Raw genomic sequence first — 24,516 nt, 5'->3', positions numbered from 1 at the left:
CTGGGAATTGAACCCAGGTCTGAGTGCGTGGTAGGAAAAAGGCAGTTATGATAACTATATGGGCCATGAGGAATTGGTAGACAAATGTTTGTTTGTTTTCTCTCAGAATTAATAAATGTCCCTTTTTAATCTTCATTTGCATTTTGATCTTTCAAAGACTACAAGATTTTGTGTGTAAGGAAAAACAACACATAATTCTTTTTGTGGTGGAAAACAAACAAACTATTTAATAGATATTTAAGTGCGTGACATCTTTTGGAATGAACATGCCAAAATGCCTACTGCCTTAAAGGGGCACTATGGCGAAAAATTGTAAAATTTAAAATATGTGCAAACATAGACAAATAAGAAGAAAGTTTTTTTCCAGAGCAAAATGAACCATAAATTACTTTTCTCCTATGTTGCTGTCACTTACAGTAGGTAGTAGAAATCTGACAGAAGCGACAGGTTTTGGACTAGTCCATCTCTTCATAGGGGATTCTCAGCAAGGCTTTTATCTCTAAATATAATTAGCAAGTGTCTCTGCGTCCGTTTTTGTCCCTGTGTCAGTGCTTCTGTAGCACTGCGCATGTGCAGAGACAAGACGCAGAGACACTGCCGACGGTGCCGAGAGCCAGAGGACAGGACCAGAAGGGGCGGGCGTGTGTGTGTGCAGGGGCGTGAGCGGCGGGTGTCAGGGGGGTGCGCGCGGCGGGCTTCATGCGCGCGGCGAAGTAATGACAGACCTAGCCCGTTTTTAAACGGGCTAAGGTGACTAGTTCTTTATAAAGATATTCCCTAAAAAGGATTTAAACCCTCAGCCTTGCTTGTAAAGACAAGTGATTAGGGGATTAGGTTTCCGATAAGAAGCTGGTAGGGAAATAAAGGAAAGAGGAGGAATACATTATAGATTAAAAGAACCCCCAGCATGCAATTCTTTGGCACCGACTACTAAGAGCCAGTGCTCCTTAAGTATGTGATAACTCCAAATCATAACAGCAGAAAAAGTTTTGAAAGTTTTGAATGCAGGAATAGCATCTTTAAAATTAATACACTCAGACCAGTTGCTGATGAAATTTGATTTTTATGGTGGCGATACCGCTTTAACGTGTTACAGTTTTCTAGCATGCCCCCACTGCTGACGGATATTGGGAGCCACCTGTGGCTTCTGGCCAATATAAGGGAGGGGGAGGGGCACCTATTTCTGCTGGCCAATGCTGGGGACCAGCTATGACTGCTGGATGATATGGGGGGGGGGGGGGGGGCAGCTATGACTGCTGGATGATATTAGTGGGCCAGCTATGACTACTGGATGACATTGGGGGGCCTGCTATGACTGCTGGGTGATATTAGTGGGCCAGTTATGACTGCTGGATGACATTGGGGGCCAGCTATGACTGCTGGGTGATATTAGTGGGCCAGCTATGACTGCTGGATGACATTGGGGGCCAGCTATGACTGCTGGGTGATATTAGTGGGCAGTGGCGTAGCTAAGGAGCTGTGGGCCCCAATGCAAGTTTTACAATGGGGCCCCCCAAGCACTCTATACATAACAATTTATATGGCACACCAAAATCTGCAAAGGTGCAAGAAGGGGATGGGGAACAGTTTGTTAATGATTACCACTATTCAAAGTATCTACAGAAGTCATTATTATGAGCATAGGACCAATAGAGAGCTAATTCTGTAGTTAAGGGAGGGCCCTTCGGGGCCCCTCTGGCCCAAGGGCCCCGATGCGGTCGCTACCTCTGCACCCCCTATTGCTACGCCCCTGTTAGTGGGCCAGCTATGACTGCTGGGTGATATAAGTGGGCCAGCTATGACTACTGGATGACATTGGGGGCCAGCTATGACTGCTGGGTGATATTAGTGGACCAGCTATGACTGCTGGGTGATATTAGTGGGCCAGCTATGACTGCTGGATGACATTGGGGGCCAGCTATGACTGCTGGGTGATATTAGTGGGCCTGTTATGACTGGTGGGTGATATTAGTGGGCCAGCTATGACTGCTGGGTGATATTAGTGGGACTGTTATGACTGGTGGGTGATATTAGTGGGCCAGCTATGACTGCTGGATGACATTGGGGGCCAGCTATGACTGCTGGGTGATATTAGTGGGCCAGCTATGACTGCTGGATGACATTGGGGGCCAGCTATGACTGCTGGGTGATATTAGTGGGCCAGCTATGACTGCTGGATGACATTGGGGGCTAGCTATGACTGCTGGGTGATATTAGTGGGCCTGTTATGACTGGTGGGTGATATTAGTGGGCCAGCTATGACTGCTGGATGACATTGGGGGCCAGCTATGACTGCTGGATGATATTAGTGGGCCAGCTATGACTGCTGGATGACATTGGGGGCCAGCTATGACTGCTGGGTGATATTAGTGGGCCAGCTATGACTACTGGATGACATTGGGGGGCCAGCTATGACTGCTGGGTGATATCAGTGGGCCAGCTATGACTGCTGGATGATATTAGTTGGACAGCTATGACTGCTGGGTGATATTAGTGGGCCAGCTATGACTACTGGATGACATTGGGGGGCCAGCTATGACTGCTGGGTGATATTAGTGGGGCAGCTATGACTGCTGGATGATATTAGTGGGCCAGCTATGACTACTGGATGACATTGGGGGGCCAGCTATGACTGCTGGGTGATATCAGTGGGCCAGCTATGACTGCTGGATGATATTAGTTGGACAGCTATGACTGCTGGGTGATATCAGTGGGCCAGCTATGACTGCTGGATGATATTGGGGGGCCAGCTATGACTGCTGGGTGATATCAGTGGGCCAGCTATGACTGCTGGGTGATATCAGTGGGCTAGCTATGACTGCTGGATGATATTAGTTGGACAGCTATGACTGCTGGGTGATATCAGTGGGCCAGCTATGACTGCTGGATGACATTGGTGGACCAGCTATGACTGCTGGATGACATTGGGGGGCCAGCTATGACTGATGGGTGACATTGGGGGGCCAGCTATGACTGCTGGATGATATTGGTAGGCCAGCTATGACTGCTGGATGACATTGGTGGGCCAGCTATGACTGCTGGATGACATTGGGGGGCCAGCTATGACTGATGGGTGACATTGGGGGGCCATCTATGACTGCTGGGTGATATCAGTGGGCCAGCTATGACTGCTGGATGATATTAGTTGGACAGCTATGACTGCTGGATGATATTGGTAGGACAGCTATGACTGCTGGATGATATTGGTAGGACAGCTATGACTGCTGGATGACATTGGTGGGCCAGCTATGACTGCTAGATGATATTAGTGGGCCAGCTATGACTGCTAGATGATATTAGTGGGCCAGCTATGTCTGATGGATGAAGTTAGTGGGCCAGCTATGACTGCTGGATAATATCAGTAGGCCAGCTATGACTGCTGGTCACCTCTGTAGCAGCTGCAGACCTGGCAAAAATGCTCCCGGCAACAGGAGCATGACCGAGTGCGACTTGGCTGTGCGCTCGCGCATGCACACAGGCCACCCACCTGGCTGAGTCAGCGGCTGCTATGGAGAGGACCCCAGGAGACTGCATGAGAGTGGAGTTTCAGGGGCTGGAGGAAGCCCCAGATAAGTATATATGATTTTTTTTTTAAATACCAGATGTATCCTTTAAGGATCATTTTGACCATTTCAGGCGATTTCTTTTGCAAGTGTCTCTCATCCACTACACCCAGTCTCATCCACTACATAAAGTTGCTTTTATTTATCTGTTTTTTTTATTTTTCAATGTTTTCTTTCTTCTCCTATTCCTCTAGCTTCTTCCATCTGCTGACTTTTAAGAGTTAAAAAAAAAAATCAGACACATTGCTCTCAGAATTAATAAATATCCTTTTTTAATCTCCATTTGCTTTCCGACCTTTCAAATAGTACACGGTTTTGTGTGTAAGGAAAAACAACGCATATTTCTTTCCATGCTGGAAAAAAACTATTTAATAGATATTTTAGTGCATGACATCTTTTGGCGTGAATGTGCCAGTCTGCCTACCGTGTTTTTTTTTTTAATTAACATTTTGTAAGCAGATTAGTTATATGTCAGACTATTTACTCTCTGCTAAGTCTGGATTTTCTGGGACCCGTAAGCATAACCTTTGGTAACCTCAAACTATGAATATATGATAGAGGTATATACTGTACAAACATGTCTCAGCTTATGTCAGGGCTGTGTTCCAGAAGAAAATGTGTAAAATACATTTTTTCTGAAATTAAAAATTCAGTCTCCCATTTCCTACTGCAGGTGATAGTAAATTTACATTAATTAACAATACAGAAAGTTCTGAGCATTGCATTTCTATACATATTCCAAATATGCTAAGAGTACCTGGCTGGCATGGTCCTGTAGTTCCTTGCTGGCAGGAGAGTGGGAGTGGCTTCCTCAGCACAGAGCAGGTCACTTGACCCAGCCCACCTCCTCCCAATGCTAGGAGATATTATAGAGCATCGTAATTACAGATAGTAGAATGTAGTACACTATCCAGGATACCCAATTGTACGTTAATTATCCTGATTTCAACATCAGAAAAGCTTCCTATATGCATTTATTGCTGTGCATTGGTATGTAACACCACCCTCACAGTGATGCTTAGCCTAAGCTGTGATGTCACAGATTTCTACCTCAGAGGACTCTGGGATACCAGGGCCCATATGCATTAACTTTTTCTCCTGAGTTTTCTCCTTGCTGATACTTTCCCAACCTGTCAATAAAATGCCTTTTAAACCACCAGTAATCAATATAATACTCAAAATAATTTTTTTTAATTTTAATTTACTCCGGAAGAGAGGGGCGGGCGATGACCTGCTGCACGTCGGGGATTTTGGAACTTCTTCTATTTAACCACACAGCGCGGGATGACCGGCGTGCGCAGAGCCTCAGAGGACGCTCATACGAGCGAAACGTGCGTCAGGCGAGCCACCGCTCCCACTTCACCCCACCAAGCACTGGATCTGGTAGGAACTCTTCAATGTAATTGGAAATTAATTTTACCTTTTTCCTATGGTGTACAGCCGGATTCATTAAAGCTGTTTTAAACAAGGAACTGCATGTGCCAATCCTGTTTTTCTCCTACTGTGCCATATATATCTTGTATTCTTCATGGATTAGAGCACGCTATCCTTGCCAAGTATATACCAGGCCAGTGTTGCAGCCTACGATTTACAACACCTATGCTAAACACCTGTCATTGCAGTGCCTGTTGGTTTCTCTATTTGTATGTATAAACATTTGAATGTGCTGGAATGGTCTAGTCAAAGTCCAGACCTCAATCCAATAGAGAATCTGTGGTCAGACTTGAAGATTGCCTTTCACAAGCGAAAACCATCCAACATAAAGGCGCTGGAGCAAAGCCCAGTGGCAAGGTGTGGCAAGCTCATAGAGACTTTCCAAAGCAGTATACAGCTGCAATTGCCACAAAGTTGTTTCTACAAGTACCGGTACTGAGTTTAGGGGTGCTGAATAGTTATGCAAGCTGAAGATTTCAGTTATTTTGTCCTATTTATTATTTGATTCATAATACAGCAAATAATACATCTTCAAAGTTATAGGCATGTTCTTTTAATGAAACAGTGCAAACTCTCAAACAATCCATTTTAATTCCAAGTTGTGAGGCAACAAAATAAGTATAATACCAAGGGCTTGAATACATTTTCAAAGCACTGTATGCCCACTGCCTTGCTTCTTTCTGTGTACTAAAACTTTTTGCACAGCTAATGAATTTAAATGTACTGTCATGTGTGTTAAAACATGGGAGGCTTAAACTGGGATTTAATTCCTGAAGACTTGCTGATAGGTGCTGTTTCCTGTTCCGTCCAACTACCACAGATCACTACTGGGAGATGGGGTATAGAGATGTTCAGTATATTCAGGGAGAAGCATGTGGTTGATGTAAGCTAATGGTCAATTTGTAAGTGTCTAGCTAGTCATAATAAGCATATTTCTCAGACTATAAGACGCACCAGACTATAAGATGCTCCTAGGTTTAGAGGGCAAAAACAAGGGAAAAAAATATACTAAACCTGGTACGTCCATGGTTCAGGGGCATCTTGTAGATGTTCTCCCCAAATTATTGTGTCCTTCTCCTGTCCCCCTTTGGTGTCCTCCTCCTGCCCCCCTCTGTGTCCTCCTGATGCCTCCTTTGGTGTCCTCCTAATGTTCCCTTTGTGTCTTCCTAATGTCCCCCTTTGTGTCCTCCTGATGTCCCCCTTTGTGTCCTCCTGAAGCCCCAACTTATGCCCCCCTTTGTGTCCTCCTGATGTTGCCCTTTGTGTCCTTCTGATGTCCCCCTTTGTGTCCTATGTCCACTTGCATAAATGTATATGGGGAAGCCGCTATCACTCACCTCATCCTGGAAGCCTGCAGTGATCAGCTGCTGGCCCTCTTGTGTCCTTGGTATGGACCTCCGTATGTCCAGTGTCCTGCCTCATTCCCCCTCTGTGAATGCAAGTAGTGGCGGCAGCCGCGGGCATCACTCACCTGATCCTTGGAGCCCGCGTGATCAGCCGCTCCTCTCTCTCACTCCTTTCCCCTAGTGCCAGCACTTCCTGGTTGCGTCATTATAGACGCAACCAGCACTAGAAGGAAGGAGTGAGTGAGACAAGCGGCTGATCGCACAGGCTCCAAGGATCAGGTGAGTGATGCCCGCGGCTGCCGCCACTACTTGCATTCACAGAGGGGGAATGAGGCAGGACACCGGACACACAGAGGACCATACCAAGGGCACGAGGGGGCCAACAACTGATCGATGCGGGCTCCCAGGATGAGGTCAGTGACAGCGGCTGTCGCTAATTAAATTTATACAAGGCAGACAGTGCCCTGTAAATTAGATTTAGATAATACATTTAGACAGTGCAGGAGGACACCGGGGAGTTTAGGGAGTCTCCGACATCGTGGCGGGTTGGTGGTTTGTATCGGCGGGCAATCACATTTCAGGGACTCCCTGTATTTGGACTGTTAGACTTTTTCTCTCCACTTTCGTACGTCTTATCCAAGTCCATAAAAATAGGGTATGTTTTACTCCTGCTTTTGTGTTGGCACAAACAAAAAGCAGTGAGAGATGACTAATCAATCACCTGATGGAATTGATCACATGTTTACTTGAATTCCTCTCTTAAAAGGATTTCTTTACAAGACCCTATCTTTAATAGTAGAGAGAATCTCTGTTATTCTTAATGAAAAGTTCATCTCTTTTCTACCAACAGTGGCCTCTAGTGGCTGGAGGAGCTGAAATTGATGTCAACAGAACTGAAGTTTTCCGCAGTTCCCACGTAATGGAATTATGAAGTTTCATCCAAAAAGTATCAGGTCTTATTTTCAGTTCCTCTGATTTTGCGATTGTGTGCAAATATTGTGAAGCATAATGCTAGGAAAATGGTACATAGCTGTAATACATCTACAGTATGTCAGCTGTGGATCACACATCACTGATGCACTGTATGGACACACACATGACACCCATTTTTCCTATGGAGTGCCAAGCAGTGCGATCAGCGTACTTTACCCACCTACCATTACGCTAAAAATGCCAATCTGAAATTTAATTAACTAGAGTGGATGGAGCCTTGAATTGAAATTGGCAAATGGCTGCTCACCAAAAAGAACTGTAGACTAGTGACTTCAGTTGCTGCCCCAATTCGCCACGTTTTAAAGTGGTGCCTGTGGCAAAAGAGGCAAACCGGTGTTTGTGGCAAAAGAGGCAAACATGCGTTTGATAGAAGCACCTTGTCCTCCACTCTGCTGCACTGAAGCGAATGGCATTCTTCAATTTCAAAGTGGCAAGCACTATCAGATAAATCATACAGTGGGGGTCAGATGAGGTTCTTTGAGATATTGAAATGTACTTTTTCTGAGCTTGTATTGATGCAAAGAGTTATATCTTAGTTTTTTATTGTGTACGTGTAGCCGAATGTCAAAATTTCCAGCGCAGTAGTTTTTAAAACCATAGATATGAGTCACACACCTGCAGGAAAATGAGAAGCTGCAGGATTCTACTAAAAGCATCTCTATACCTGCAGTTCTGTTCTAAAATGAAAACATCCAGGACTGGACATTCACACAGCAACGGCTAATCACTGGGAGCAGCCTTACCTGGAGAATGCTTCACAGCTCTAGACACAAATACACTGAGGCACAGTAGGTGGTGGAGCAACGACATTACTCACAGGATAACAAAACAGTGCACCAAACAAAAGTAATTTATCACTGTGTTATCACTAAAATAGAAAAGTATTCAAAGACTTTATTTAAAGTAAAGCTGACATTATTGTAAAAAGGAAAAATGTATACATAGCTGGGGCTTCCTCTAACCCCCTTCGACCTGATCTGTCCCTCGCTGTCCTCCTCATTCCTCTGCTATGGCTCCCAGTAACTTTGGGAGTCGGGGTTTACTACGCATGCACAGCCTAGCAGCACGCGCCCCACCGCACTACTGTAGCCGAAAGCGTTCTGCGCATGTGCAGTACGCTCCAGGCAGTGGGAGCGCGACGGGGGACTGTGCGACGGGGAACTTTGCCGACTGGCCTCAAATGGCTGAAGTTACTGGGATGATTGCGGATGAACCAGGCATAGTAGGAGGCCGAAGAGGGAGAGAGAAGGCCGAAGGGGGCTGGCCCCAGATATGTATGTTTCTTTCTTAAATCATCTTCGGTACACTTTTGGGCCCCGTTCACCCTGCACACGTTGCCGTCTGGATTTCGGCAACACATGCAGGAGGCCGACACGCAGGACATCAGAACGTGCATAGACTGCACTGTCTGATGTTCACACTGCATGCGTTCGGGACCTGTGCGGTCCGGGAACGCATGCTGCACGCATTTTTTAACAAAACACGCGGCTGACAGCAACGCAACGTAAAGAAACGCAGATGGCCGTGCGTTCGTACACATTGCGTTCCGAAGCACGGCCATCCACATTTTATGATGTGAACGTGGCCTAAGATGTTGAAAACCGGGACAGTTTACAAAACTGTAACGATTGCTTCTGCAGCGTCTAAGGCTGTGTTTACATTATGGGCTTGATTCACTAAAGGGCGCTAACACAGTTAGCACGCCTAAAAGCTTTGCACGTGCAAACTAGGGTGCTAAGTAGTTTGCACGGCAAAGCTGTTACTGTTCGCGTGCTATTTTAGAGCGTAAAAGTATACTCCATGGATGGGCAGAAAATTGCGGCGGAATCGTGGTAGTGGGAAAAGAGAGAAACACGATTGCAATAGTGAAAAGGAGCCCTTACTGATTTTTCTTTGCATATAGTACATACATGCAATACTGACTTTAGCTCCATTTTATAATAGTGGCATGTCACCCCCCGGGGAAGCAGAAAATTTGGGCATCCACAAGAGGTGGATGTTTGGATGCTGCCATATGGGCCCATTGGAATTATTAGCAAGGAGGAGAAATTCTAACAAGCATCCATTCATAGTGGTCTTCCAAGGGGGGCTTAAATTCTGCAAAAAATGAAGGCAATTCTGAACTAGCATATCTGCCATGTTTCATGCAGCTAATTAATGCTGTTGAAGGCTGGGTGCACACATGGCTGTGCATGAAAGGTTGAGTTCTAAGTCATGTGCGGGTTTTTGTGTGTGCGCTTCTAGTGCATTTGCGTTAGCGGTTTTTCCTCACACATGCGTTTTCAAGCGTTTTTACCTTGGGTTTTATGCAAATCATTAGGAAGACAACAGGAAGCGGAAATACATCACAAAACTATTAAAAAACCCCACGCATATATAAAAACGCATAAAAAATGCGTGAATAATGCATACCATGGCGTTACCATTGACTTTCATCATATGCGTTTTTGATGCGTTTTTGAATATTTTGCAAGGGAACCAGTGTTTTTAAAAATGCATGTTTCAAAATGCATACAAAACGCATATGCGTTTTTATATGCTTTTTTATGCGGCCCATTGACTTGCATTAGCAGCAAAAACACTGCGTTTTCCGCAACTCTAGCGTTTCTGCTATGTGTGTTCCTAGCCTAAATAATGCACCAAGTCATCTCACCTTGTTGACCAGAGCAGCTGAATATGCTGTTGCTGTTTCATGGGAGCTGTCATCTTGCTTCTTTCAGTGCAGACAGAGGATAAAGAGTAAAGGTACATCTAGCGATTCTGATTCGATCGACAGGGCGATCGACTTTATTAAGGAATTGACTTCAGTATGGTTGAACGAAAGTCGATCGACTAGTAACCCACACACTACAAACGATATCCTATGCGATTCACCTTCACATTCGATTTGACTGATGTGTCTCCATGCTCTGAATGCATAAATTGATTCAGAGTCGATCGAATGATACGTAAACAGTAGACGATTCCGGTGCGATCAACCAATATCTTGTATCCTACTCGATCGACTAAGCTGGTCGATTCTACATGAAATCAGCCACTTTTCATCGATTGGGAATTTTGGAATACACTCGATTCTCTCGTGGTTCTATAAAATGATCAAATCGAATAGTCGGACGTACAGCCAAATCGCTAGATGTATGTCTACCTTTAGGATTCGTTCACACTAATTGCAAATTCACAGTTCAAATATTCCCATTGAAACTGTAACCAATTAAATGCAGTAATTTCTATTGATTGCAAATTTGCCATTGTGATGCAATGCAAAAAAAATATGTATTGCATGCTGCAGATTTCTGTAGCATGCATTCATTCCCCATACCATGATTCATAGCTGCATCTGGATTTCCACGTTAACATTCACGGAAACAACGCAGAAATCCTCATCCAGAAAAACAAATGCAGAATGCAACATGCTAGTGGAAATAGACCCTTACGAGCTGAAAGGTGCTCCAAGCACTTCAGGGTTATCTCTGCATCTATTGCTCCTCCCAACATAAGTTTGTTTACATTACAGGAGCAAAATATGGTCAAGCAATAAGACAGTGCTGTTGACTTTACAGAGATTCAACAGTGACGGAGATGAATTCTAGCTGAACAGAGCTGACTGAGGGATTTGGGTGGCAGTAGGACATTTATTTAGGAGTTGGACGGCTTGGGGAAAGAAGGTGTTTCTGCTTCTAGAAGCTTTAGTAGGACTGGATCTGTAGCGGCAGCCTGATGGTAGAAGGTTGAGGTAGCAATTTTTGGGGTGGAAGGAGATGTTCACTATCCTAATGGCTCTGGTTCTCAGTCTTGAGAGGTGTGAAGGAGATCCATTGATGGCAGTGGTGTTTTGATAATCCTCTCTGCGAAGCTGATGACCCTCAGTAGTTTGTTCCTGGCACTTACGGAGGCGCCTGCATACCAAACGATAATGAAGGAGCAGAGGATTGACTCAGCTGTGTAGAAGCTGGTCAGTAGATCCTGGATCATACCAATCTTTTTTAGTTGTCACAGGAGGAAAAGCCTTTTTTATGTGTTTTGATGGTGTTCTTTCCCCATCTCAGATCACTTGAAATGGTTGTGCCTATGAATCGAATGTACCCTAGTGACTTCACTGCCTTCTATGGTGGCCGATTGAGTTGGGAGTAATGTCATCTGCTGTTGAAAATTATTTCTAAAGTTTTTGCTGCATTGAGGACTAGCATTTTGTTGGTCTAGCACCATTTGCAGATACACTTAAAGGACTTATGAGGCGAATAAGGTAAAAAAAGTTAAATACCTATTCTGTTTTATGACCCTTAGGGGACGCCATCCACATACCCCCTTTCATTCCATGGCGTTTCTATTTCAATGTCCAGGCTCTGGGAGGGGGGGTTCCGACCCGATCCCTCGGGTCGTCCTTAGCTACCCCACTAAAGATGGCCGCCAGGTCCGGCCGCGGCTGCACAGTTCTCATAGCCGCAAGTGCGGCTGTACAGCTCTACGTCCTCCCCCAGCTCCAATCTCTTTACCGGCAGTCTCGCGTACATAAAACACAAGAGACTGCCGGTAAAGAGGTCGGAGCTGGGGGAGGATGCCGAGCTTCGCAGCCGCACTTGCGGCTATGAGAACTGTGCAGCTGCGGCCGGCCATCTTTAGTGGGGAAGCTAAGGACGACCCGAGGGATCGGGAACCCCCGAGCCTGGACATTGAAATAGAAATGCCGCGGAATGAAAGGTGGGATGTGGATGGTGTTCCCTAAGGGTCATAAAACAAAATAGGTATTTAACTTTTTTTACCTTATTCATCTCGTAAGTCCTTTAAATAACTTAAGGAGGCCAACTAAAGGTGGTCGATCTGGCCAACAGATAGATCCCTATTCGATCATTATCTTATCAGAGAGGGATCTATCTGCTTGAATCCCTCCATACACTACACACAGATTTTCAATAGACTACAGCATGAAATCGAAATTAAAAATTAAAATCTGTGCACACCGACTGGGTCTCCCATTGCACACCCCCCTCCCCCTTACCTGAACTGTGCGATGTAGCCAAAGCTTCGTCGCACGCTGCTAGTGATGCACTACCAAATTGCACGCTGCTAGAGATGCGCTCTCCACCTGCTGCCGATCTACATAAATCCATCAGTAAACGTTTGCGCCATTGATTTCTAGCAGATTCGATCAAATGATCGAATCGTCCGGCTATTGATGCAGAAAATCAATAAGTTTATGGCCACTTTAAAGAGAAACCATGACCAAGAATTGAACGTCATCCCAATCAGTAGCTGATACCCGCTTTCCCATGAGAAATATGTTCTTTTTCTCAAACGGATTCACAGGAGGGTCTGTATGGCTAATAATGTGGTGAAACTCCTCCCACAGTATGATGTCAGGACCATGGTGCTGTCAGTTTCCTGCCTGGGAACCTCATTGCATTGTGGGAAATAGCTGTTTACAGCTGTTTCCAACTGCCAAAAATGCAAGCAGCATCTCCTTCTACTGACATCACCTGCCAGCAGTAAAAATGGCACCATGTGGAACATGTCAGAATGTAAATCAGGGAGAGGAAAGATTTTACAATGGGCAAACACTAACTAAATCATTTATACATACTGTAATTGTTGTAAAAATGAAGTACTTTTTTATCACATTATTTTCACTGGAGTTCCTCTTTAACACAACTGCCAAAAATCCCTGGATGGCTTAGCAGGTCAGCACTTGCTTGAAGTTACATTTTTATGATCACCATTCCAGATTGTTGACAATTGACATGTTATTTAATGTATTCCTGCAACATGTAACTTGTAGAATGCTGTCACTGTGGTTATTATCTATGCAGAAAATGCTCTGGTGAACATTGCCGAGGTTTGCTGTGAAACGAGGAGAGATTCTCACCTCCAGTTTACCAAAGTAAGCATGTAAACAAATGAGATCGTCTCTTCTCAGCTTCGGCTGGGCAGGCAGTAAAGATGTCTCTTCAGCAATGTATTTATAGGTATAGAAGAAGTGTGAAATTACTGCAATGTGGGATGAAATGCTCGCTGAACCATGGCACAAACAAGAAAAATACTCTAATTAGGATTCATTTACAGAATATCATATCTACCTGTGATCTGGAGTGTGCTTACCTCCTGCTCAAGAGAGATCTGCAGCAATGCAAAACGCTTTCACATTTCCAGACCATCGACTCAGGTGTGTTTCACATTTTTGTGCTTCAATTTGCCTTAAAATATATGAACGGTTTTTATTGTTATTACTTATTTACAGTATATAGCGCTGACACATTTCTGCCGCCCTTTATTTCGTTTATGTCACTGAAGGTCCCTCAGTGGGACTCCCAGTCTTCAACACCAGCTATGGCCAGTTTTCTGGAGAGAAGCCAATTAATAAAAGTTAATTAAGTTACTAGAAGCTGAAGTGCCTAGAAGAAACCTAGGCAAAGATGAGGAGAACATGCAAAATCTGTGTTGATTATGATCTGGCTGGGATTTTAACTTTGGACATGGGATTCTTGTATTGAATCTCAATTTACCTTAAAGGGTACCCGACCCAGAAGCTAATTGGGGTTGGGGCCATCTTTGAAATGGGGGCTATAAGGATCCCTCCTGTCGGTTGCAGTGGAGCTGCGATAGAGCTTTAGAGTTTGCGATAGAGCGATAGAGTTTTAATTTCTCTGCCTGCATTTGGTTGCTTAGTTTTGATTGCATTCGCAATGAGTCTCATTGCCATCTGCAGTCACTCTGCAATTCAGAGTAGCTCAGGATGTTGTCTTGAATCCACCTAAGGCTTGCTGAAGTTAAACTGCAGCCAGACAGCTATAGATTTCTTACATGCATGTGGTCGCATAATCTGGCATGCATTTGTAATTAGAGTTATTTCCATTCACAGGCAGCTTGCAGCCTTCAATCAGTCTAACACAGGATTGCATGATTACCATTCAGCTGTGTGGGAATTTGCATGTCTGCTTTCATTGGCTGATGTCCATAGAAAAGCCTGCTTCCCCTCTTACACCCCGCTCGTCATAGCGTTCAGCTTAGCCATAGTTGATTGCTGGGTTCCTTGTGTGATGTTTGAATTGTATATTATTGCATTACCTTGCCTTGCTTGGATGTTCATTGCACCCATGCGGTCGCACTGACAATCATTGTGTCTTGTTGACTGACAAGCATTCCATCTGTCTGTCTGTTGTTTTTCTTTGTTACTCAGTGTGGTGGACATCTGATGCTCAGTGCTGCGGTCGCACTGAGCAACCATTATTTTGCTTATTGTGGCGGTTATCGGAAGCTCAGAGCTGCGGTCGCTCACCTTGTTCATAGCTCCTGGTGTAATCTGTGTAACTTCCTCCACTAAAGCATTTTGCTTTACTACCTAATATCACCCAGCTGCATAGTCTTGTTTGCTGTGGTGGTACTCTGGCTTTCTCAGCCTCAGCCGCTATATCTTGCATGTTAAGACCTGGGGATAACCAAAGTCAGGAGACATATTCAGTGTCCTGTTCAAGCGGTGGCTTGTCTATAGGTGAAGAGAGCTCAGAGGCATTACAGGGGATCAGTATTTTCTGTGACTTAATATGGTAATTAATAGGGGGGGGGGGGGGGGGGGGGCGGAGAGTAATGGGAGCTACCCTAGTATGGTTTAGGTGACCAAGCAGGAAACCTCATAGGGAACAGTTCTTCATTCACAGCACCCTCTACAACTTGAAGCATTCTAATTGGCCAAATAGTGTGGGCACATATTTACTACAACCTATCTGAAACCTAAAAGTAATTAGATGATAATTAATAGGGAGGGGAGAGTAATGGGAGCTACCCTAGTATGGCTTAGGTGAGGAAGCAGGAAACCTCATAGGGAACAATTATTCAATCACAGCACCCTCTACATTTGAAGCATTCTTATTGGCCAAGTAGTGTGGGTACATAATTACTACAACCTATCTGAAACCTAAAAGTTTGAGATGGGGCTGTCCACCCATTCAAGTTAGCTTGCATTTCTCTATGAGGTTTCCTGCTGGGTCATCTAAACCATAATAGCTCAGAGTAATGTATTTATGTACTATTTTTCATACTTCAGGTTTATTTTAAACCTGGTTTACTAATATTCTCTTGAGCTAGATATAGCTGGAGAACAAAACTGATGCTCCAGATCTGGCCTAAAGTTTTTCAAGTAAATATCTGCTATTGGGTAGTAAATCATTGCCATCCTTTCTTGGGTTATATCAGACTACTGTGAAGGTTGTTAAGTTAGTGAATAGCAGTTGCGCTGTTCCATAAACTATATTAAAAAAATCAAATTAAGGTACACTCAGCAAAGTACCCCATCATCAAGGCAAGACAGGAAGTACTCACACCTACCTCATGCACAGCACCTCCAGAGTGAGTAAGGTTGAGTGGTGTCCCTTCATACAAATCAAAATTACTAGCTTCTCACTAATTATCTGACCATTTTATTTAGTTATTTTTATAAATAAATCCAAGCCAGCAAGCATAATCCTTAGTAAATGAGGTCCTTTGTGTCTGACCATGAGTGTAACCTGTACAGTACTATATATGTATATATATATATATATATATATATATATATATATATATATATATATATATATATATATATATATATATATATATACATATATATATACTGTATATATATATATATATATATATATATATATATATCTATACACTGTGTGTGTATGTGTATATATATATATGTATATATATATATATATATATATATATATATATATTCATATTACACAGTCGGCTCAAGCCAGGCCATAAAAAGAACACGTTTCTGTTTACACATCATTTCTTCTCCATGGATATACTGCAGGGAAGGACTGTGGGGGTTGTTAACGGCTCTTGACATTATTTATTGATCAATAATCTTTATCAATTACTGCTGTGACCCCAATTTTTCAGAACAAGCTAATATATACACGGGGATTTCATGGAAGCAATTAATATGTTGTAGCAAGGGGTATGTTTTGTTGTATTGGGCAGGTAGATGTATGTAATATTTCTAAAAGAATGCAATACAAGACAGATAGATACCAAGGCAAATATATAAGATGATGTTCTAACAATAATCTATCTATGTTACTAAGAGTGATTCAAAACATTTTTCACTTATCTATGATTATTTCCTTCATCCCCTATACCAATAAATTGTTGGTTAAGGTATCATTGTAAACTAGTCTAACAATGTACAAGAAGTGGCTGCAAAGAAATCAAAATCATTTTCAGTGCTCTGGTATTTCTGTAATGCTGCTTTTGTAGGAATTTTGTTGACACTCCATGTTGAATGGGTAACTTAAGGTAAACCTGAGATGGGCACACTAAAAGATTTTATACTTACCCGGGCTTCCTCCAGCCCCATGAGCAGCAATGCGTCCCGCGCCGTCCTCCGGAGTGCCTCTGTTCACCTGATATAGGTCCCGGTAACCAGGCTGAGACAGTCATGCCAGTCGTGCTCTTCTGTGTATGCACGGAGGGGCTGCACATGCGCAGAAGAGCCGAGTAGCGCCACTGAGCCTGATTACTGGGACCAATACCAGAACGGAAGCACCAGGGAGGACAGGGAGGGCCGCATCTATGCTCATGGGACTGGAGGAAGCCCCGGTTAAGTATAAAATCTTTTAGGCTACGTTTCCACTGTAGCGTGACATTTTCGCCTGCAAAAAATCGTATAAGATTTTTCTGATTGGGGAAAATTTGCATGTAAATTTGTATGCGTTTTTATGCGTATTTTCGTACGCGAAAATTCGCATTAGTTAAATATACATAATCTGCCTAGTAACAGCTTAGTCATGACTGCTGACAACTTCCTGTAACCATGGATCTAATGCGAATTTTTGGGCAAATAACGTGAAAATTCGCATTGCTTATACAAAGCATTGTACGCGAATCATATGCGATGTCCGAAAAAATTATACAGGACCTCAGCTTTTTTCACGCATACCAAAAATTCGCATTGAATGGAAACTGCCCCATTCACTAACAATAGTTGCAAAATCAATTTGAATTTTCTGAGAGAAAAATCGGACACAAAAAGCACAAGTGGAAACCTAGCCTAAGTGTGCCCATCTCAGGTACACTTTAAAGCAAACCTGAAGTGAAAATAAACATATGAGATGTAGCTGACAATCCCTCTTTAACTACTTGATGACCACAGTGGTAAACCCTCATAAGACCAGGCTATTACTAAAATGGCCACTGCAGCTTTAAGGCCAAGCTGCAGGGCCGCACAACACAGCACACGAGTGATTCCCCCCCCCCCCCCTTTTCCCCCCACCAACAGAGCTCTCTGTTAGTGGGGTCTGATCGCCCCCCAGTTATTTCTTTTTTTTTAATCAATATTTATGTTTGTTCTTTTTTTTAAATATTTTTTTTACTATTTAAGTCATTTTTTTTTAGAAAACCCCTCCCTCCCCCCAGCTGGCCAATCAGGCGAACGGCTGTCATAGGCTTCTGCCTATGAGAGCCGATCACTCTCTTGTCCCCCAGGGGGACAGCCGTTTCACACGGCTGTCCCCAGTGCAGCGCTGCTGCTGATCACAGCGCTGCCCTGTGTAAATAGACGGCGATCACGCCGTCTAACAGTCTCCTGAGTGGCAATAGCCGCTCGGAGACTAAAGAGGAGGCGGAGCTCCGCCCCTCGAGAAGGAGATGCGGGAGCATCCTGTGCAAGATCTCCTTCAGTAGCCGGCTCCAGGACCTGACGCCAATGGGCGTTAGGCGGTCCTGGGGCTGCCGCGGCGGCCACGCCCTTTGGCGTGGAGCGGTCTTAGAGTAGTTAAGGCATTATGTGTTGTGGCACCCCCACAGGAGTTAGGTGTCGGGTGGTGCAACTAGTAGAATTATCGGTAACTTACATTACTGATATGCTCCTAGTGCCTAACACTAACCCCTCACTTAGGCCCATATGCAATTCACTTTTTCACCTGAGTTTTCTCCCAGGTGATATTTTCACAACTTGTCATAAAATGCCTTTTAAGCCATCAGCAAGCAAGAAAATGCTCAAAATAAATTTGATAGTACTTTTTCACCAACTATTGGGTATTTTTTCAATTGTAAAATGCTGAAAAGTTAGTTTAAATAGAAGATGAAAATCATCTCCTAGGAGATAACTCAGGTGAAAAAGTTAATTGCATATGGGCTCTAATGTCTTACACTAAGCCTAAAAGTATGGGGTGTCTTAGCGCCTTGAAAAAGAAGAACAGAGACAACGGGAGCTCAAATAGCGCAATATGTAATGTTCAAATGAGGGAATATAAGTACAGTATAGATCTACTCACAAAGGTGGGTTGCATGAGGGGCAACTGACCACTTGAGGGAGGTGGAGACATTTACCCGGCTTCACTCGGGGTGTCCAATGGACTGGATGGGGTTGCTCTCTTAGGAAAAGGAACACTTGCTCACCTCCACAATGGTAACCACCATGTGGAGCTTGGAAGAACCCCTCCAAACTCGAAAGTTGTGGGGTATAAACAGCACAATTGGGGAAAGAGGCGCCCAGAGGGCTATAAAACTAGGTTAAAACCACTAAAATCGAGAAAAAGGGAGGTGGCTTTTCTCAATAATGAAAGTCACATATGTCAACATTTATTAGCTAATACATTTTATTGACATGTGACTGTCGTTATTGAGGTAAGCCACCTCCCCCTTTCTCAATTTTAGTGTTTTTAACCTAGTTTTATAGTCCTCTGGGCGCCTCTTTCCCCAATTGTGTTTACACTAAGCCTCTTTCCTAGTGCCTTACACTAACCTCCCCTCCTAATTCCTTATACTCTGTATGTAAACTGAAAATGAACTGAACTCAAAGGTCCAAAGTATAGGTGGGCAGTTTCATTCACAAATCTAGACAAAAGATAAAACTGGCACTTGCTATAACAATCTCTAATGCTTCATGGAAACCATTAATAAAGCCAACATTTTGAGAGTGACTGCACAGGGTCCCTTTTTCAAGGTAAAGCCTGCTCAAGGCTTCTGCAGCAACCCGCACACAGCACATCACCCTCAGTGAGTGCATAGAGGTGCTTTCACCCGTCCTGCATCTTATGTTGTTTGCAAGTACAAGTGGCAGACAGATTCTGGCCTTGAGCAGGCTTTGCCTTGAAAATGGACCCAATGTGGTCTCAAAACATTGGCTTTATTAACGGTTTCTATGAAGCAATAAAGACTGTTATAGGAAGTGCCAGCTTTCACTTTTGACTGTATATGACAGGAGGAATGATCCTCCTTGTAGTTGTAGCGTTCCTGCATCTAATGACAGCAGCTGATCAAATGGTGAGTGCGAGACAACTTTGATTGTTACAAGTTTATTCACAACTCTCTCCTGCCTCTAACTGCATCAAAGTAAAACGTGCTCTAGACCACTACTTATATATGCACATATTTTTGTCTCAAACTATTCTGTAATTTGTAAATTCTTCTTTTGCAGTCAACTCAAATTTACAGTTCTCATAAAAAGCCTTAAAACAGACCTGAGCTCAAAACATAATAACCTTTAAAGAAAAAACATTTTTTTTTTACAGCTGATGGAAATCATGCAATAAATATGCAGTGGGTCTACTTCCTGTGTTCATGGAAGCAGACATTGGGTTATCATCCTGGGTGTACATATTAGTTGCTCTGCTGAGCCTACTGTGATTCCTGAGTTGACATAGTTAAGAGATCAAATTACACTTCTGATTAGTCACAGATTAGAGGGAATTAGACAAGCTAAACTCTTTAAATACATACAGGGTGGATTTCTCTCTCTTTTCCTTCGGTCCTGTGCAAGAGTTCCGGTACACTTTTTTCAAATGGTTTTAGGCATAAGTAGTAGTTTTATCTGTACAGAAAAAATCCTGATTATAGTTCAAACCTTTTCTTCACAAAAAGCATCATCACGTATCGTAATAGAAGGATCACAGGAACTGTATGTTACCAACTAGTCTGGAGAATGCTGCACAATTTCTTTTGAAAAATGCACACCTTTAGGAGAGCACATTGGGAGAAAACAAGCAGTGTTGTAGGAAATGTGCTGTCAATGAGGCAAGTGACGTTTTGCTGATAATTAAATGAGATTCTGGCGTGCATTGGCTGTAGGCGCTAAACATCAAGTATTTAGAAAGCTAATCATTTGTAGTGATCACTTTTTGCCTGGACACCACAGCTACTCCACCAGTCACTGGGACAGTTGTCGAAGGCAATGGATTGGGAGGAAAAGAAACATACTCAAAAGAACAAACATTAGAATAAACTTTTTAGAATGAAAACAAATAGAAGGCTTCTGTATGGATGAATGTGTGCTCTGGCATTTTTAATGGGACTCTGAGCAGTGGCCTAAAATAAAAATCAGGACTTACCTGGGGCTTCCTCCAGCTCCTTGTAGCCTGTGAGGTCCGCTGACATCCTCTTCCTCCCTTCTGTGGTCCCACTGGCGTCTCCAGTAATCCAGCAACTTCGGCTGAAGATGCATGTGTGTAGCATCACGCCGGTTGCTGTAAGAGTCCTGCGCATGCAGTCTTCAGAGAACCGCGCATGCGAAGGACTCTTACAGCGACCAGCCGACTTCAGCTGAAATCACCGGATTACCGGAGCCGCCAGCGGGACTACAGAAGGAAGAAAGAGGGTGCTGGGGGACCTCCTGGGCTATGGGGAGGCTAGAGAAAGCCCCAGGTAAGTCCAGATTTTCATTTTAGGCCACTGCTCAGAAATCGCAGACAACATGATTTTGATTGACAGCGCGCTTGTGCAGGCGCACTAGAGGAGGCCTCTGCACCGGCAGGGACCCTGGGCTGGTGGCTGAGAGCGGAGCTGCGGTGTGGGACATGTCAACTGTAAGGGGCTGGAGGAAGCCCGGGTAAGTAAAGCCGGGGGAGTGTTTTTTTTGCCCGATGACTCCCTTTAAGGCTAGGTTCCACCTAGGGGGGTTAAAGGTTAAGCACCATCAGGGCAGGCGGTTAAGGTTCGGCACCAGGGGGATTCTTAGGGTTAGGCACCGCCCAGGGAGTCTTAGGGTTAGGCAAATCAGTAGAGGCCGAGTTCTGTGTAAGAGTAGGGTTAGGTTAGGTCTTAGTAAAATATCAGTAAAGATTAACAATATTTGACTACTGGAATTAATTAGTACAATATCCGTAATTTTACCGATATTCTACTAGCGGCTATATCCGGAGCCCTTTTTTACATGTAGGCAGTGATATGGGCGGGGTCTAGCACCATATATGGAATTTCATCTACCCTTTTGCAGACTATTGTTCATGAGAAGCACAAGGGCTCTATGAAGATGACTTTGTACACTAACCAATTTCCGTTGGGATCGATGTAGCTAATCCCTTCCCCGCGCTGCCTTTCTACAGTACACATCTCTGAGCTTGTAAAAAGGACAATTCAGTCCAATTACTCTGTTAGTGGTCATCACACAAGAGCGATACGGGACATGAATTGAAAATACCACTTCTCCACCGAGAGATTGCTTTTTATTTCCTTTCAAGTCAATGTAGTGCCCTATTTCACGGCCTCAGAATACAGAATATTACTTTTAAAACACTATGAAATATGAGGTTCCCTTCTCAAAGCTATCTTGGCAAATTCAATTTTCAGTGAGTTGTACGTTTTCCGGAGCGTCCGCCTGATTGTTTTCTTTAAAGCTGTTAAAATAAGGGCTGTATTTAATGAAAACATGCATGTGGTGCATGCATACTGTTCTAAGGAGCCTATTATAGTGCACAGGCAGGAAGGGAGAGGCCTAATGACCACTCCAGAGCCGGCACACATCAGTTATTTATAGAATACTTATCTTGTTAATAATGTGAATGACTCAGTATTGCCTGTAAAGCATTGCGAGACAAGTGCCAGCACTATAAAAATGAGTAAAATAAATAGTCCAACAGCTGCATTCGTTTTTGTGGGCGTATCAGGCAGTGGAGCGCTCATAATTTATGATTGACATTGGGTTGAGGTTGTGACCCTTTGGGTGAAAACTGAAGCCGCTAATAGTAAAATATCCATAATTTAAATTACCAGTAATTTACTATACACTAACTAGTATTTTACTATACAGGTAGTCCCCAACTTACGAACGATCCACCGATATGAACGGTATGGATTCTGTGTTTCCGTGGGAACAAGTCAAATTTTTTTTTTTAAACTGAACTTGTAGTTTTTGAGAAAATCCATTTGAAAAAACTCAAAGAAAAAAATGGCTTTTAAACTTGTATAAGCAGGTACAGAGGGCAAAGGTGACACAGAGGGGGACACTGGAGGCACAGGGGGGCACAGAGGTACAGGGGACAAAGATGGCTCAATGTTCCGACTTAAGAACAAATTCAGGTTAAGAACGAACCTAAAGTCCCTATCTCGTTCGTTAACCGGGGACTACCTGTATTCTAACCTTAACCCTCTACTTTAAGTGCCTAACCCTTACCCCCCCCCCTTCTAATGCTTAACCCTAACCCCCCAACGTAAGGGCTGGAAACAGAATGCTCCCAGCCATAGAAGTGCGACACCAAGTGTTGCGTGCAAGCACCCACGCATGCGCAGAAGAAGCCGAACTGGCCGCGTCTCTACCCATTACAGAGGGAACAGCTGGCGAATTGGTGACTGCTAGGGATGCTCATTCGGATTTCACAGAGTTGAAATTTCCGATCGGAAATCCGAATTTTGTAAAATTGTAACACGGAGATCGGATTTCTGCGGAAATACTGCATTACTGCAACTCAGTAATTTTAACCCAATCACAGAACTCGAAATCAATGGACCAATCAGAGAATTCAGAAACAACTCAGAAGTATTTGGCCAATCAGAGAATGCAAAAAATAAGAAAAAAAAAAACACTACTCGGAAATCAAAAATCCAAACTCGAAAATCGGATTTCTGTAGAAATACTGCCTTACCACAACTCGGTAATTTTAGCCCAATCACAGTACTCTGAAGTATTGGACCAATCAGAGAATGCAGTGTCAGTATTTGGCCAATCAGAGAATGCAAAAAATTACCAAAAAAACACCATTACTCCGAAATCGGAAACCGATTGGAAATCCGGGGAATCGGTAATCAGCATTGGTGGAAATCAGAATTTCTGCGGAATCGGAAATCAATATTTCAGCCCATCCCTAGTGACTGCACAGCTGCAGCAAGGGACACAGAGACTTCTCGGGGCTGGAGGAAGCCCCATTTAAGTAAAGCTAGTTTTTTTTCCCTTGACCTTGGATGTCCTTTCAATGAGGAATGATCTCCTTGTGATTTGGACGTGTTCTGGAAACTGTGACCTGCACATTATCATTGCTATTATTACTATGCAGCACTATATAAGTACTCAACAATAGGTCAGAATGGCAATAAAGCTACAGACAATTAAAGTGGTCGTACATTTACATGACAAAATACGTTTTCAGGCATTTATATCTTTCATTGATTACCTAGGAGCCAGTCGGGGCATTATATTCACAAAACAACATTCACTGCTATTTAAAATGCTTACAGATCCGAGGAAACCTAAGCATATTTAAAACAAATGGCACACAGACTATAGTATTCAAACATCAGCAAACAAAGGCTTCGCTCCCAGTGGAAAATGGCAGCACAGACGTCAAACACAACCTCTTGGTTCAAATAGCTAGCAAAATGCCAAGATCTACATCAGTTTTAATACAATCAGAGCATTTGAATGAGTGTAGTAAGACAAATTAAACATGACTTGGTGGGTATGGAGGCTTTGAAAAATTGCCAGCAATTGCCAGAGACAGATAATCCCACCTAGACAGCCGTTAGATATCTGGCCTGTTTGTGGATCTGGGGTATTAGAGGCTTCAGATACCTCTGCTCCACTGAGCTGGGGGCTGACCACTAAGAACTGATCAAAGATCCAGGCTATTCACAACACAGCCAGACGGAGAGCCAGGCCTGCCTAATAGCAGAGGGATTAATTAGCCACATAATTAATCATAACTAACACAACCAAAATAACCTGATTCATGTTTTGAACAGCTCAGCAAGGTCCACAGTATAGAGTCGCAGTGTTAGCAGCAGTCATCTGGTTTGGACTTGTGATCTTTTGAAAGAAGGGACAAAACAGCGGATCAACGCATTCAGTACTAAAATAGACTTTTCTCAGCAGGCCCAGAAAATCATGCCAGTCAGGTTATTTTTAAAGAAAGACTCATGAGATGAACGAAATATGAAACAGTGAAGAAGGGAAAAGACATCTGAAACTAATGTAAAAATTAGGT

General features: G+C 43.5%; 1 long non-coding RNA gene across 1 annotated transcript in view; it reads right to left on the bottom strand.

Annotated features, from left to right (window-relative positions):
• Positions 1-10,986: 10,986 nt before the first annotated feature.
• The window catches only part of LOC137525622 (uncharacterized), a 142,054-nt gene continuing 128,524 nt past the window's right edge, over positions 10,987-24,516 (bottom strand). The window contains exons 7-9 of the long non-coding RNA XR_011022961.1: positions 20,045-20,135; positions 13,430-13,524; positions 10,987-11,232 (exon numbers count right to left, since the gene is read on the bottom strand). This is a non-coding gene — a long non-coding RNA (uncharacterized lncRNA). The remainder of the gene's footprint in view (positions 11,233-13,429; positions 13,525-20,044; positions 20,136-24,516) is intronic.

The sequence above is a fragment of the Hyperolius riggenbachi genome, chromosome 7, assembly GCF_040937935.1.
Source record: "Hyperolius riggenbachi isolate aHypRig1 chromosome 7, aHypRig1.pri, whole genome shotgun sequence".
NCBI classification, from domain to species: domain Eukaryota; kingdom Metazoa; phylum Chordata; class Amphibia; order Anura; family Hyperoliidae; genus Hyperolius; species Hyperolius riggenbachi.
This window is presented reverse-complemented; position numbering and strand designations above follow the sequence as displayed.